A 15,564-nucleotide genomic window follows, 5' to 3' on the forward strand; every position below is an offset into this window, starting at 1 on the left:
CCAGAATATGAAGTTGCCAAGGAACGAAGGGCTGGGCTTAGTTAGACCATGGTTTGTAGGAAAAGTAGGCTTCAAAAATTCAGGTTTAATTGCATCATAAGGATGTTTAATGATGTGCAGGTGCCAGAGAAACAGAAAATCCTTTAAAAAAGAAAATTTTACAGTTAAGCTTCATACATTTTTTTTTTTTTTTTTTTTGCGGTACGCGGGCCTCTCACTGCCGTGGCCTCTCCCGTTGCGGAGCACAGGCTCCGGACGCGCAGGCTCAGCGGCCATGGCTCACGGGCCCAGCCGCTCCGCTGGCATGTGGGATCCTCCCGGACCGGGGCACGAACCCGTGTCCCCTGCATCGGCAGGCGGATTCCCAAGCACTGCGCCACCAGGGAAGCCCAGCTTCATACATTTTTATGGGAGGAGAATAAACGAGAAGGCATCTGTAGCAGCTGCTGTTGGTTGCCCATCCTTATAACAGGTAGTGTGAACCAGTGAAGTGGTCCAGTCCAGCATCTCAGCCGAGAGAGCCTTTTCTTTTTCCAGCTTTATTGAGGTTTAATTGACAAAGAAAATTGTATATATTAAAAGTGTGTGAAGACACAAGAATGAGGAAAGAAAAATGAATAGGAAAACTAGGTCAGAGAAATGTACAAAATGTGTCAGAGAAGAAAGATTACTTGTTTGCTTACAGGTCAATCAATAAGCATTTGTTGTTGTTCTTTCACTGTGCACCTCAAAATGATACTTATTACTTTGGGACCTGAAAATTCTTTAAAATTTAAAAGTAAATTTCACAAGTACCATGGCTTAGAAAGTTCACTTTTCTCTTATACCTTCTTTAAAGATTGTTGTATTATTTATATAAATACCAGTTATTAGTATATTAATTACTGGTAATTGTAATATAAAACATAATATCTTTAATAAAGAGAAAATATATCTAAAAAATTAGGGATTCAATTTTGATTCTTATAGCAATGAACCTTTATGAAGCCATTGCTACATGTTAGGTAGTATACTAAACACATTATACCCATTAACTAACGTAATTCTCTCCACACCCTCTAAAAATAGATGTTATTTTAATCTCCATTTTATAGTGGCGGAAACTGAGGCACAAAGAGGTAGAGTAACTTACCTTTAGCTAGTAAGTAACAGAATAGGGTTTTGAGTCTAGAATCATAAACATTATATAATATTCCCTAATTATTCTACCAAGATTGCTGTCTATGATAAGTATTCAGTAGGAGAACCCAAGTCTTGTATGTGATATCATAGATGTCAGCCTCACAAATTAAACTAATCGGGAAAGATGTCTGAATTAGTTAAAATCTTATTTAAAGAAAGATTGAAAAAATTACATTCTCTATTTTAACGTGCATTCTTTGGCAATACTTCAAGACAGAGTAACGAAGCACAGGAAAACGTCACTAAATAGGAATAATTTGAAATCAATATCATTAATCGTATGTAAATGGGTATTTCTTAAGTAATCAAAAATTCTTATGATAATTAAAATAACCTTAGTCTATTTATAATCCTTTTTAAAGGTTGTACAATGTGATGATTTATTCTATGTATATATTGTGAAAGGATAACCAGAATCAAATTAACACAGCCATCACCTCACATAGTTACCAATTTTTGATTTTTTTTTTTGTGGTGAGAACATTGAAAATTTACTATCTTAGTACGTTTCCAGTATACAGTATAGTATTATTAACTATAGTCACAAGGCTGTACCTTAGATCCCCAGAACTTATCATCTTACAACTGAAAGTTTACACCTTTTGACCAACATCACCCCATTCCCCTCACCCCCAACCCCTGGCAGACACTGTTCTATTCTTTGGTTCTATGAGTTTTCACTTTTCTAGATTCCACATACAAGTGAAATCATACAGTGTTTGTCTTTCTGTGTCTGGCTTATTTTACTTAGGGCAATGGCCTCTGGGGTCATCCATGTTGTCACAAATGGCAGGATTATATTTTTTTATGCCTGAGTAATATTTTATTGCATATATATACCCCGTTTTCTTTTATCCATTCATCCATCTACACTTAGCTTGTTTCCATATCTTGGCCACTGTGAACAATGCTGCAATGACTTGGGAGTGCAGATATCTCTTCAAGATGCTGATCCCATGCCCTTTGTTTATATACCTAGAAGTGGGATTGCTGGATTGCATGGTAATTATATTCTTAATTTGGGGGGGAATCTCCATGATGTTTTCCATAATGGCTGTACTAATTTACACTCCCACGAACAGTCTACGAGGGTTCCCTTTTCTCCACATTCTCACCAACACTTGGTATCTATTGTTCTTTTGCTCACATGTGTGAGGTGATATCTAATTGTGGCTTTGATTTGCATTTCCCTGATGATTAGTGATGGACATTTTATTTTTTTACTTTATTATTTTTTAACCTGTGAAAGTCAAGGTTTATTTGAGGTTGCTGTATAATTTTCCTGACTTGTACAATAACCTTGCAAAGGAAGAATTATGCACAGCTCATAAATGAGGAAACTGCAGTTAAGAACAATTTTGTGGTTTGCCCAGTTCCACACAGTAGGCAGTTTTGAAGTTTGTATCCTCCTTCACACCAAATACATGGTGTCTTTTCCAACATCAACAGCCAATTCTCCAATTCTCCGGCATCATCTAGGTATCCAAAAATTCAATTCAACTCTGATACTATCAGAGTTAGCTCATACCCCTCTGTCCTACCAGGCTACCCTACGTCAGACACCAGCCACAAATGGGTTGCCCAGGCTACCCCACATTTCTGCTCAGCTGGCTACAAATGTGGGGTTTCCCACTGAAATTGTACAACCCAGATTGGGCCTTGAACCCATGGTCTTTTATTTATTTATTATTTTTTCAATCTCCCAATTCATCGCACCACAACCCCCACCCCCCACCGCTTTCCCCCCTTGTTGTCCATAAGTGTGTTCTTTACATCTGTGTCTCAATTTCTGCTCTGGAAACCAGTTCATCTGTACCATTTTCTAGGTTCCACATGTATGTGTTAATATACGATATTTGTTTTTCTCTTTCTGACTTACTTCACTCTGTATGACAGTATCTAGATCCATCCACATCTCTACAAATGACCCAATTTCGTTACTTTTTTTTTTTTTCTTCTTTGCGGTACGTGGGCCTCTCACTGTTGTGGCCTCTCCCGTGTGGAGCACAGGCTCACGGGCCCAGCCGCTCCGCGGCATGTGGGATCTTCCCGGACCGGGGCACGAACCCGTGTCCCCTGCATCGGCAGGCGGACTCTGAACCACTGCGCCACCAGGGAAGCCCCGTTCCTTTTTATGGCTGAGTAATATTCCATTGTATATATGTACCACATCTTCTTTATCCATTCGTCTGTTGACAGGCATTTAGGTTGCTTCCATGACCTGGCTATTGTAAAGAGTGCTGCAACGAACATTGGGGTGCATGTGTCTTTTTGAATTATGGTGTTCTCTGGGTATATGCCCAGTAGTGGGATTGCTGGATCATATGGTAATTCTATTTTTAGTTTTTTAAGGAACCTCCATACTGTTCTCCATAGTGGCTTTATCAATTTACATTTCCACCAACAGTGGAAGATGGTTCCCTTTTCTCCACACCCTTTCCAGCATTTGTTGTTTGTAGATTTTCTGATGATGCCCATTCTAACTGGAGTGAGGTGGTACCTCATTGTAGTTTTGATTTTCATTTCTCTAATAATTAGTGATGTTGAGCACCTTTTCATGTGCTTCTTGGCCATCTGTATGTCTTCTTTGGAGAAATGTCTATTTAGGTCTTCTGCCTATTTTTGGATTGGGTTGTTTGTTTTTTTAATATTGAGCTGCATGAGCTGTTTATATATTTTGGAGATTAATCCTTTGTCCGATGATTCATTTGCAAATAGTTTCTCCCATTCTGAGGGTTGTCTTTTGGTCTTGGTTATGGTTTCCTTTGCTGTGCAAAAGCTTTGAAGTTTCATTAGGTCACATTTGTTTATTTTTGTTTTTATTCCCATTACTCTAGGAAGTGTATCAAAAAATATCTTGCTGTGATTTATGTCAAAGAGTGTTCTTCCTGTGTTTTCCTCAAAGAGTTTTATAGTGTCTGGTCTTACATTTAGGTCTCGAATCCATTTTGAGTTTATTTTTACGTATGGTGTTAGGGAGTGTGCTAATTTCATTCTTTTACATGTTGCTGTCCAGTTTTCCCAGCATCACTTGTTGAAGAGACTGTCTTTTCTCCATTGTATATTCTTGCTTCCCTTGTCATAGATTAGTTGACCATAGGTGCGTGGGTTTATCTCTGGGCTTTCTATCCTGTTCCATTGATCTATATTTCTCTTTTTGTGCCAGTACCATATTTTCTAGATTACTGTAGCTTTGTAGTATTGTATGAAGTCAGGGAGTCTGATTCCTCCAGCTCCGTTTTTTTCCCTCAAGACTGCTGGGCTATTTGGAGTCCTTTGTTTCTCCATACAAATTTTAAGATTTTTTGTTCTAGTTCTGTAAGAAATGCCATTGGTAATTTGATAGGGATTGCTCTGAATCTGTAGATTGCTTTAGGTAGTATAGTCATGTTCACAATATTGACTCTTCCAATCCAAGAACATGGTATATTTCTCCATCTGTTGGTATCATCTTTAATTTCTTACATCAGTGTCTTATAGTTTTCTGCATACAGGTCTTTTGTCTCCCTAGGTAGGTTTATTCCTAGATATCTTATTCTTTTCGCTGCAGTGGTAAATGGGAGTGTTTCCTTAATTTATCTTTCAGATATTTAATGACTAGTGTATAAGAATGCAAGAGATTTCTGTGCATTGATTTTGTATCCTGTTACTTTACCAAATCCATTGATTAGCTCTAGTCGTTTTCTGGTGGCATCTTTAGGATTCTCTATGTATAGTATCATGTCATCTGCAAACAGTGACAGTTTTACTTCTTCTTTTCCCATTTGGATTGCTTTTATTTCTTTTTCTTCTCTGATTGTCATGGCTAGGACTTCCAAAACTATGTTGAATAATAGTGGTGATAGTGGATATCCTTGTCTCGTTCCTGATCTGAGATGAAATGCTTTCAGTTTTTCACCATTGAGAATGATGTTTGCTGTAGGTTTGTCATATATGGGCTTTATTATGTTGAAGTAGCTTCCCTCTATGCCCACTTTCTGGAGAGTTTTTATCATAAATGGGTGTTGAATTTTGTCAAAAGCTTTTTCTGCATCTATTGAGATGATCATATGGTTTTTATTCTTCAATTTGTTAATGAGGTGTATCACATTGATTTGCACATATTGAAGAATCCTTGCATCTCTGGGATAAATCCCACTTGATCATGGTGTATGATCCTTTTAATATGCTGTTGGATTATGTTTGCTAGTATTTTGTTGAGGATTTTTGCATCTATGTTCATCAGTGATATTGGTCTGTCATTTTGTTTTTTTGTAGTATCTTTGTCTGGTTTTGGTATCAGGGTGATGGTGGCCTCATAGAATGAGTTTGGGAGTGTTCCTTCCTCTGCAATTTTTGGAAGAGTTTGAGAATGATGGGTGTTAGCTCTTCTCTAAATGTTTGATAGAATTCACCTGTGAAGCCATCTGGTCCTGGACTTTTGTTTGTGGGAAGATTTTTAATCACAGTTTCAATTTAATTACTTGTAATTGGTCTGTTCATATTTTCTGTTTCTTGCTGGTTGAGTCTTGGAATGTTATACCTTTCTCAGAATTTCTCCATTTCTTCCAGGCTGTCCATTTTATTGGCATAGAGTTGCTTGTAGTAGTCTCTTAGGATGCTTTGTATTTCTGTGGCATCTGTTGTAACTTCTCCTTTTTCATTACTAATTTTATTGATTTGAGTCCTCTCCCTCTTTTTCTTGATGAGTCTGGCTAATGGTTTAGCAATTTTGTTTATCTTCTCAAAGAACCAGCTTTTAGTTTTATTGATCTTTGCTATTGTTTTCTTTGTTTCTATTTCATTTATTTCTGCTCTGATCTTTATGACTTCTTTCCTTCTGCTAAATTTGGGTTTTGTTTATTCTTTCTCTAGTTCCTTTAGGTGTAACGTTAGATTGTTTATTTGAGATTTCTCTTGTTTCTTGAGGTAGGCTTGTATAGCTATAAACTTCCCTCTTAGAACGGCTTTTGCTGCATCCCATAGGTTTTGGATCATCGTGTTTTCATTGTCATTTGTCTCTAGGTATTTTTTGATTTCCTTTCTGATTTCTTCAGTGATCGCTTGGATATTGAGTAACATATTGTTTAGCCTCCATGTGTTTGTGTTTTTTACATTTTTTCCTCTGTAACTGATTTCTAATCTCATAGCGTTGTGGTCAGAAAAGATGCCTCATATTATTTCAATTTTCTTAAATTTACTGGGGCTTGATTTGTGACCCAAGATGTGATCTATCCTGGAGAATGTTCTGTGTGCACTTGAGAAGAAAGTGTAGTCTGCTTTTTTTGGATGGAATGTCCTATAAATATCAATTTAATCTATCTGGTCTATTGTGTCATGTAAAGCTTCTGTTTCCTTATTAATTTTCTGTTTGGATGATCTGTCCATTGGTGTAAGTGAGGTGCTAAAGTCCCCCACTATTATTGTGTTACTGTCGATTTCCTCTTTTATAGCTGTTAGCAGTTGCCTTATGTGTTGAGGTGCTGCTATGTTGGGTGCATATATATTTATAATTGTTATATCTTCTTCTTGGATTGATCCCTTGATCATTATGTAGTGTCCTTCCTTGTCTCTTGTAACATTCTTTATTTTAACGTCTATTTATCTGATATGAGTATTGCTACTCCAACTTTATTTTCATTTCCATTTGCATGGAATATCTTTTTCATCCCCTCACTTTCAGTCTGTGTGTGTCCCTAGGTCTGAAGTGGGTCTCTTGTAGACAGCATATATAAGGGTCTTGTTTTTGTATCCATTTAACAAGCCTGTGTCTTTTGGTTGGAGCATTTAATCCATTCATGTTTAAGGTAATTATCGATATGTATGTTCCCATGACCATTTTCTTAATTGTTCTGTGTTTGTTTTTGTAGATCCTTTTTTTCTCTTGTGTTTCCCACTTTGAGAAGTTCCTTTAGCGTTTGTTGTAGAGCTGGTTTGGTGATGCTGAATTTTCTTAGCTTTTGCTTGTCTGTAAAGCTTTTGATTTCTCCATCGATTCTGAATGAGATCCTTGCCTGGTAGAGTAATCTTGGTTGTAGGTTCTTCCCTTTCATCACTTTAAGTACATCATGCTACTCCCTTCTGGCTTGCAGAGTTTCTGCTGAGAAATCAGCTGTTAACCTTATGGGAGTTCTCTTTTATGTTGTCATTTTTCCCTTGCTACCTTCAATAATATTTCTCTGTCTTTAATTTTTGCCAATTTGATTACTAAGTGTCTTGGCATGTTTCTCCTTGCGTTTATCCTGTATGGGACTTTCTGCACTTCCTGGATTTGGGTGGCTATTTCCTTTCCCGTGTTGGGAAAGTTTTTGACTATAATCTCTTCAAATATTTTCTTGGTTCCTTTCTCTCTCTCTTCTCCTTCTGGGACCCCTATAATGCGAATGTTTTTGCATTTAATGTTGTCCCAGAGCTCTCTTAGGCTGTCTTCATTTCTTTGCATTCTTTTTTCTTTAGTCTGTTCTGCAGCAGTGAATTCCACCATTCTGTCTTCCAGGTCACTTATCCATTCTTTTGCCTCAGTTATTCTGCCATTGTTTCCTTCCAGTGTAGTTTTCATTTCGGTTATTGTATTCTTCATCTCTGTTTGTTTGTTCTTTAATTATTCTAGATCTTTATTAAACATTTCTTGCATCATCTCGATCTTTGCCTCCATTATTTTTCTGAGGTCCTGGATCATCTTCACATCATTATTCTGAATTCCTTTTCTGAAAGTTTGCCTATCTCCATTTCATTTAGTTGTTTTTCTGGGGTTTTAGCTTGTTCCTTCCTCTGGTACCTAGCCCTCTGCCTCTTCATCTTGTCTATCTTTCTGTGAATGTGGTTTTTTGTTCCACATGCTGCAGGATTGTAGTTCTTCTTGCTTATGCCGTCTGTCCTCTGGTGGATGAGGCTATCTAAGAGGCTTGAGGAAGTTTCCTAATGGGAGGGACTGGTAGTGGGTAGAGCTGGCTGTTGCTCTGGTGCGCAGAGCTCAGTAAAACTTTAATCTACTTCTCTGCTGGTGGGTGATCCTGGCCTCCCTCCCTGTTGTTTGTTTGGCCTGAGGCAACCCAACACTTGAGCCTATCCGGGCTCTTTGGTGGGGATAATGGCAGACTCTGGGAGGGCTCACACCAAGGAGTATTTCCCAGAACTTCTGCTGCCAGTGTCCTTGTCCCTTGATGAGCCACTGCTGCTCCCCGCCTCTGCTGGAGACCCTCCAACACTAGCAGGTAGGTCTGGTTCAGTCTCCTATGGGGTCACTGCTGCTTCCTCTGGGTCCCGATGCACACACTACTTTGTGTGTGCCCTCCAAGAGTGGAGTCTCTGTTTCCCCCAGTCCTGCCAAAGTCCTGCAATCAAATCCCGCTAGCCTTCAAAGTCCGATTCTCTAGGAATTCCTCCTCCCGTTGCTGGACCCCCAGGTTGGGAAGCCTGACGTGTGGCTCAGAACCTTCACTCCAGTGGGTGGACTTCTGTGGTATAAGTGTTCTCCAGTCTGTGAGTCACCCACCCAGCAGTTATGGGATTTGATTTTTTTGTGATAGCGCCCCTCCTACCATCTCATTGCAGCTTCTCCTTTGTCTTTGCATGTGGGGTATCTTTTTTGGTCAGTTCCAGTGTCTTCCTGTTGATGATTGTTCAGCAGTTAATTGTGCTTCCGGTGTTCTTGAAAGAGGGCGTGAGAGCCTCTCCTTCTACTCCACCATCTTGAAACAATCTAGCAATGAGCATTTTAAAATGTACTTGTTGGCCATTTGTATGTCTTCGTTGGAAAAATGTCTATTTATGTCCTCTGCCAATTTTTTAATCAGATATTTTTTGCTACTAAGTTGTGTGTGTTCCTTATATGTTTTGGATATTAACCTCTTATTGGATATGTGAGCAACCTAATTCTGTAGGTCACTCTTTCATTCTTTTGTTTGTTGTCTTTGCTGTACAGAAGTTTATTAGTTTGATATAGTCCCACTTGTTTAGTATGGCTCTTGTTGCTTGTGCTTTTGGTGTCCTATTCAAAAAATAATTGACAAGAAGTTGTTTCCCTATGTTTTCTTCTAGGACTTTTAAAGTTCCAGGTCTTACATTTAAGTCTTTAATCCATTTTGAGTTAATTTTTGGGTATGGTGTAAGATAAGAGTCCAATTTCAGTCTTTTACATGTAGCTGTCCAGTTTCCCCAATACTGTTTTTGAAAAGATTATCCTTTACCTATTGTGTATTCTTGGTGCCCTTGTCAAAGATTAGTTGAATGTATGTGCATGGGTTTATTTCTGGGCTCTCTATTCTGTTCCATTGGTCATTGTGTCTGTTTTCTGCCAGTAATGTACTGTTTTGAATACTATAGTTATGTAATATAGTTTGAAATCAGGGAGCATGTTGCTTTCAGTTTTGTTCTAATTTCTCAGAATATTTTTGGTATTCAGGGTCTTTTGTGGTTCCATATTAATTGTAGAAGTTTTTTTTTTTTTCTATTTTTGTGAAAAATGTCATTGGAATTTTGATAGGAGTTGCATTGAATCTATAGATTGCCTTGGGAGTATGAACATTTTAACAATATTAATTCTTCCAATTCATGAACATAGAGTATCTTTCCAGTTATTTGTGTCATCTTCAATTTCTTTCATCAGTATGTTATGGTTTTCAGTGTACAGCTTTTACCTCCATGGTTCAATTTATTCCTAAGTATTTTATTCTTTTTGATGCTATTGTAGTGGGATGTTTTTTAAAAAATTCTCTTTCTGATACTTCGTTGTTAGTGTGTAGAAACACAACTTATTTTTGTACGTTGATTTTGTATTCTGCAATTTTACTGAATTTGTTTATTAATTCTAATAGTTTTTTTTTTTTATGGGGGTGTCTCTAGGGTTTTCTATATATAAGAGCATGTCATATGCAAACGGAGACAATTTTACTTCTTCCTTTTCTATTTGGTTGCCTTTTGTTTTTTATTTTTGTTGCCTTGTTACTCTGGCTAAAACTTCCAGTACTATGTTGAATAGAAGTGCAAAAGTGGGCATCCTTGTCTTGTTCCTGACCTTAGAGGAAATGCCTTCAGCTTTTGACTGTTGAGTACAATGTTGGATATGGGCTTGTCATATATAACCTCTCTTATATTGAAGTACATTCCTTCTATACCCAATTTGTTGAGGGTTTTATCATGAAAGGATGTTGAATTTTGTCAGATGATTTTTTTGCATCTATTGGGATGAAACCAACATAGTCTTTTTTTTTTTTTGACATCTTCATTGGAGTGTAATTGCTTTACAACGGTGTGTTAGTTTCTGCTTTATAACAAAGTGAATCAGCTATACATATACCTATACATATATCCCCATATCCCCCCCTCTTGCCTCTCCCTCCCACCCTCCTTATCCTACCCCTCTAGGTGGTCACAAAGCACCGAGCTGATCTCCCTGTGCTATGCAGCTACTTCCCAGTAGCTATCTATTTTACATTTAATAGTGTATATATGTTCATGCTGCTCTCTCACTTAGTCCCAGCTTATCCTTCCCCATCCCCATGTCCTCAAGTCCATTCTCTATGTCTGCATCTTTATTCCTGTCCTGCCCCTAGGTTATTCAGAACTATTTTTTTTTTTTTTAGGTTCCATATATATGTGTTAGCATACAGTATTTGTTTTTCTCTTTCTGACTTACTTCACTCCGTATGACAGACTAGGTCCATCCACCTCACTACAAATAACTCAATTTTGTTTCTTTTTATGTCTGAGTAATATTCCATTGTATATATGTGCCATATCTTCTTTATCCATTCATCTGTTGATGGACACTTAGGTTGCTTCCATATCCTGGCTATTGTAAATAGAGCTGCAATGAACATTGTGGTACATGACTCTTTTTGAATTATGGTTTTCTCAGGGTATATGCCCAGTAGTGGGATTGCTGGGTCATATGGTAGTTCTATTTTTAGTTCTTTAAGGAACCTCCATACTGTTCTCCATATCGGCTGTAACAATTTACATTCCCACCACCAGCAACATAGTCTTTTGATGCTTTGTATGCCTCAGGCACTGACCTAGGCATTGAGGAGCCCATTAAAAAGGATCCAGAGAAAGGTCCAGTGTACCAAGAGCCAATATTCTGGTTGCAGTTTAAGACCACAAGGATGTAGGGACTGTGACAAAGTAGATAGGTCTGTGGATTTTTGTATCTTTTTTTTTTGAGATTGTGTGGGGCAAACAAAATGAGACTGCAGAGGAACCTGACTGTTGGGTGGCCTGTTTCCAACTTTCTCCTAAAGGATAAACTTGAAGTTTCTTAGCATGGTTTCCAAGGGACTCTCTGATTGAGGTCTTCAAAAGGTCCTTAAAGGATGTTACTTAAAAGGTACCTTCCATCCTTATTTCCTGCTACTCCATAACTCTCAGTCCAGCAGTGCAGAACTGTTTCTAGTCCCTGTACACACTGTGCTGTTCTGCATCTCAGGTTCTGTTGTTTTCTCTGTTGCCTCCCTGTCTCCTCTCACAGTTGCTGTTAAAATACCTGACATTCATTAAGTGTAGGTTGAATTGAACTGAATGTGACTCAGTATTGTTTAAGTAACTTAAAATCTGATTGAGGAGACAAATGTGAATGCAAACACCTTCACAGAAGTACATGCAGGTACCATAATAAGTTCATGGCTCTAGTACTTAAGGAATGGTATAGCAGAGCAATGAAAAATATGTAAGTGCAATTCACAGTCACTATTCTTTGAGGAGAGCTGGAGAATGGCAGAGATTCTCGGTGATGGGTGATTTTTATTCATATTTTCAGAAAGGGGATAAACTTTGGATTTTGATGCATAATTGTGTTTGACATTGGTCCTCAGCAAAATTTAGAATGAATTTTAAAATAGGAGGTGTGTGAGCATTCAGATTGGGGGGAGATAATCATTAGGAATCAGTATGGGTTTACGATGAGCAGGTGAGATCAAACTAACCTTGCTCCTTTTTTTCATAGGTCTCCTAGTTGGTAAGGAAATGCTGAAGATCCACTATTTCAACTTAGTCTTGGGCAATCCCCCAGAATGAAGCATTTGGTTATTTTGTCATTGGACTTGGTTCTTTCCTGTTTGTCAGACATCTTTATTAAATTTGCTGATGACTAAGTTTTAATTGCTTGAAAAGTAAAATTAGGATTTATAGTCAGGCTGAAATGATGGACCAATGTTGAAAAGATGAAATTTCACAAGGGTACATATAGTAATATATATACAAGTAGATTCAGCATTCATCTGCTTATATTCAAGAAAATGCAGATCTATTTTAAGAACAATTCAGTGGAAAAGTTCTAATGATTTTAGTTGACTGCAAGCTCATTCTGAGCCAATAGTGTAGAGGACTGCCAAGAAAACTGGATACAAATCTAGACTGCATTAATAACAGCTGAGTGTTCAGGATAAAGTAAATAATAATCCCTTCTTTGTGCTTCTCAGATCACATATATTTGGAGTCTTGAGTCCTTAGATCTAGGCTTCACATTTCAAGAGGAAACACTGACAAAGTGGAGCATATTTCGAAGTGGGTAAGCAGGACAATGAAGAGAGTGAAAAATCATGTCAAACAGGAAACGGCTGAGTAAACTGGGAACTTAATTGCTCTCCTCAATTATGTAGAAGGAGTTCACAAATTTTATGTCACTCCAGAGAGCAGAACTAAAACTGTGGGGTTGAGGAATTTGAAGAAAGCACATAATGACTCCATATGAGGAGGAATTAAAACTAGAGCTCTTAAAATTTGAGTGAGATTAAGTATTAATTGTCAGTAATATAGAGATGATAATCCTTCCCAATTCAATTTTAATCAAGCCCCAGTAGAAAACAAACAAACAAAAATAGGATTTTTTTGGAGGTTGGGGGCAAATTTCCAAAATTACCCCAAAAAACAAATGGGCAAAGATAAATACTGTATGATATCACTTATATGTGGAATATAATAAATAAACCAAACTTGTGAATATAATAACAACAGAAAAACAAATGGGCAATAATGTCTTTAAAAATTGAAAAGAGAAGGTTGTTTTATCATTGCAGAAAGCTATAATAATTAAATTAAAATGACACTGGTATAGATATATCAATGGAATAGTTATCTTAGAAATAGACTAATATATCAATATTTAATAAAAGACAAAAGAAGTATAACAAATGAGGAGAAATAGAAGAATTATTTAATAATTTTTTAGGGCAATTGCTTTCATAATTGGGGAAAGACAAAATACTGCAAAAAACCGTCCAGGTAACTTAAATTGTTAAATGGTTAAAAAAAAATCAAACCATAAAAATTAGAAAAATTAGAAGTAAATATTTAGAAAACTCCTGGACTTGGGAAGTACTTTTCTGTGTTATTATGTTTTACTATAAAACCTATCAAGTATGAAAATAAATAGGGTGAATAGCGTGACAAATACCCACATACTCCTATATAGGAGTTACTAATTATTAACATTTTGCCGTATTTACTTAATTTTCTTTTTAAACATTTGGAAACAAATTACGGTCATGTTTTGTCTCTACATTCTATGGTATACATCTCTAAAATAAGGATATTTTTCCTAAGCATGATACTATTATTATCACATCTAAAAAATTAGCAAAAATTCCTTGATATCTTGTAATACCCAATACACATTCCTCAGTTGTCCCCAAAGGGTGTGGTTTGTTTTGTTTGTTTGTTTTATTTGTTTGTTTTTAGCTAATTTGCCCAAACCAGGATCTAATCAATGACCTACATGGCTCTTACCATTTGGCTATTGTAGATCTTATTTCTCTGTTAGTTCAGGAAAGTTCCATCTTTCTCTATTTCCCCCTTTTTAAAAATTATATTTACTTGTTGAAGAGACTGCATGAATTTTCTGGTAGAATTCCACCCTCTGGACACACATGATTGTTTCCTTCTGGTTTCATTTAACTTTTTATTAACTCTCCACTGTATTTTCTGTAAACAAGAAATTTTGATCTCACGTTATGATTAAGTCAGGTAAAACATTCTTGTCAAGAATATTTCATGCTGTGAATATATATATATTTTAATTAATCTATTTAATTTTTAGGCTGTCCCGGGTCTTCATTGTGGCATGCGAGATCTTTAGTTGCAGCATGCAGGATCTTTAGTTGTGGCATGTGGGCTTTTAGTTGTGGCATGCATGCGGGATCTAGTTTCCTGAACAGGGATTGAACCCAGGTCCCCTGCATTGGGAGCATCGAGTCTTACTCACTGGATCACCAGGGAAGACCCGGTGCTGTGCATATTATATTGTTTATTTTAGGGGTTGCATAATACCTAGTTGTTTTACTTTTTAATAATCTAAGCTCCATCACTGGATTAATGGTTAACGTGAAAATTGCCACATCACTCCATTGTAAAGTTATGATTTTTCCCCTTGAGACAAGTAAATATTCTGTGTGTTGTTAACTTTGTGGCAGATTAGTATCCAGTCCTTTGTCAACCTCATATTGAATGCTTTCAGCATCCATTGCTGATTCTTGCCTGAACGACTTATCCCATTACAAGTTGAAAAATGGTGGGGTTTTTTTCCACTTCCTTCAGTCCTTTTGCATTCATTAATTGGAATTCTTCTGTCAAGAAGAGCTTCCCGGGCTTCCCTGGTGGCGCAGTGCTTGAGAGTCCGCCTGCCGATGCAGGAGACGCGGGTTCGTGCCCCGTTTCGGGAGGATCCCACATGCCGCGGAGCGGCTGGGCCCGTGAGCCATGGCCGCTGAGCCTGCGCGTCCGGAGCCTGTGCTCCGCAAATGGGAGAGGCCACAACAGTGAGAGGCCCGCATAACGCAAGAAAAAAATAAATAAATAAAAAATAAAAAATAAAAAATAAACAAGTCATAGGGATGTAATGTACAGCGTAGGGAATATAGTCAATAATATTGTAACTTTGTATGTTGACAGATGGTTACTAAGCTTAACATGATTGTCGATTCATAATGTATATACATTTTGAATCACTATATTATATACCTGAAGCTAATATATCATATGTCAAATATAGTTCAATTTTTAAAAAGGGGGAAAAAGACAACAGCAGTTAATACCTTCACTCATGTTAGCGCATGTTGATGCTAAGGTTTAGCTAAGTACGGCTGCTCAGGGTCATCCAGATATAAGCAACAGAACCTCTAGTCAAAAAGAAACCATTCTCATTTTAAAGCCTGTGCTCTCTTAATCATTGTGCTAAATTATTTTGGCAAAAGTTTACTAATTCTGGGTCTGAACAGTACCATTGACCAAACAGAAAATACGTTTCCATCTCAGGTGCAGTGCCCTTTAATGTTCAAAGTGTCATTTTGAGGACTTCATTAGAGCTGTCCCAGCTTCCATCTCTATGTGTGTTAAGCTAACAGTAAACCTGTTTCATTACACCATTACCTTAATTAATGTTTATAATAATGGTTTGGAATTTATTTAACC

General features: G+C 37.3%; 1 pseudogene; it reads right to left on the reverse strand.

Annotated features, from left to right (window-relative positions):
• Nucleotides 1-15,198, reverse strand: part of LOC103089536 (ATP synthase F(0) complex subunit C1, mitochondrial pseudogene) — a 28,542-nt pseudogene extending 13,344 nt beyond the window's left edge.
• Nucleotides 15,199-15,564: the final 366 nt, after the last annotated feature.

Source organism: Lipotes vexillifer, unplaced genomic scaffold (genome assembly GCF_000442215.2).
Source record: "Lipotes vexillifer unplaced genomic scaffold, Lipotes_vexillifer_v1.1 scaffold1219, whole genome shotgun sequence".
NCBI lineage: Eukaryota > Metazoa > Chordata > Mammalia > Artiodactyla > Lipotidae > Lipotes > Lipotes vexillifer.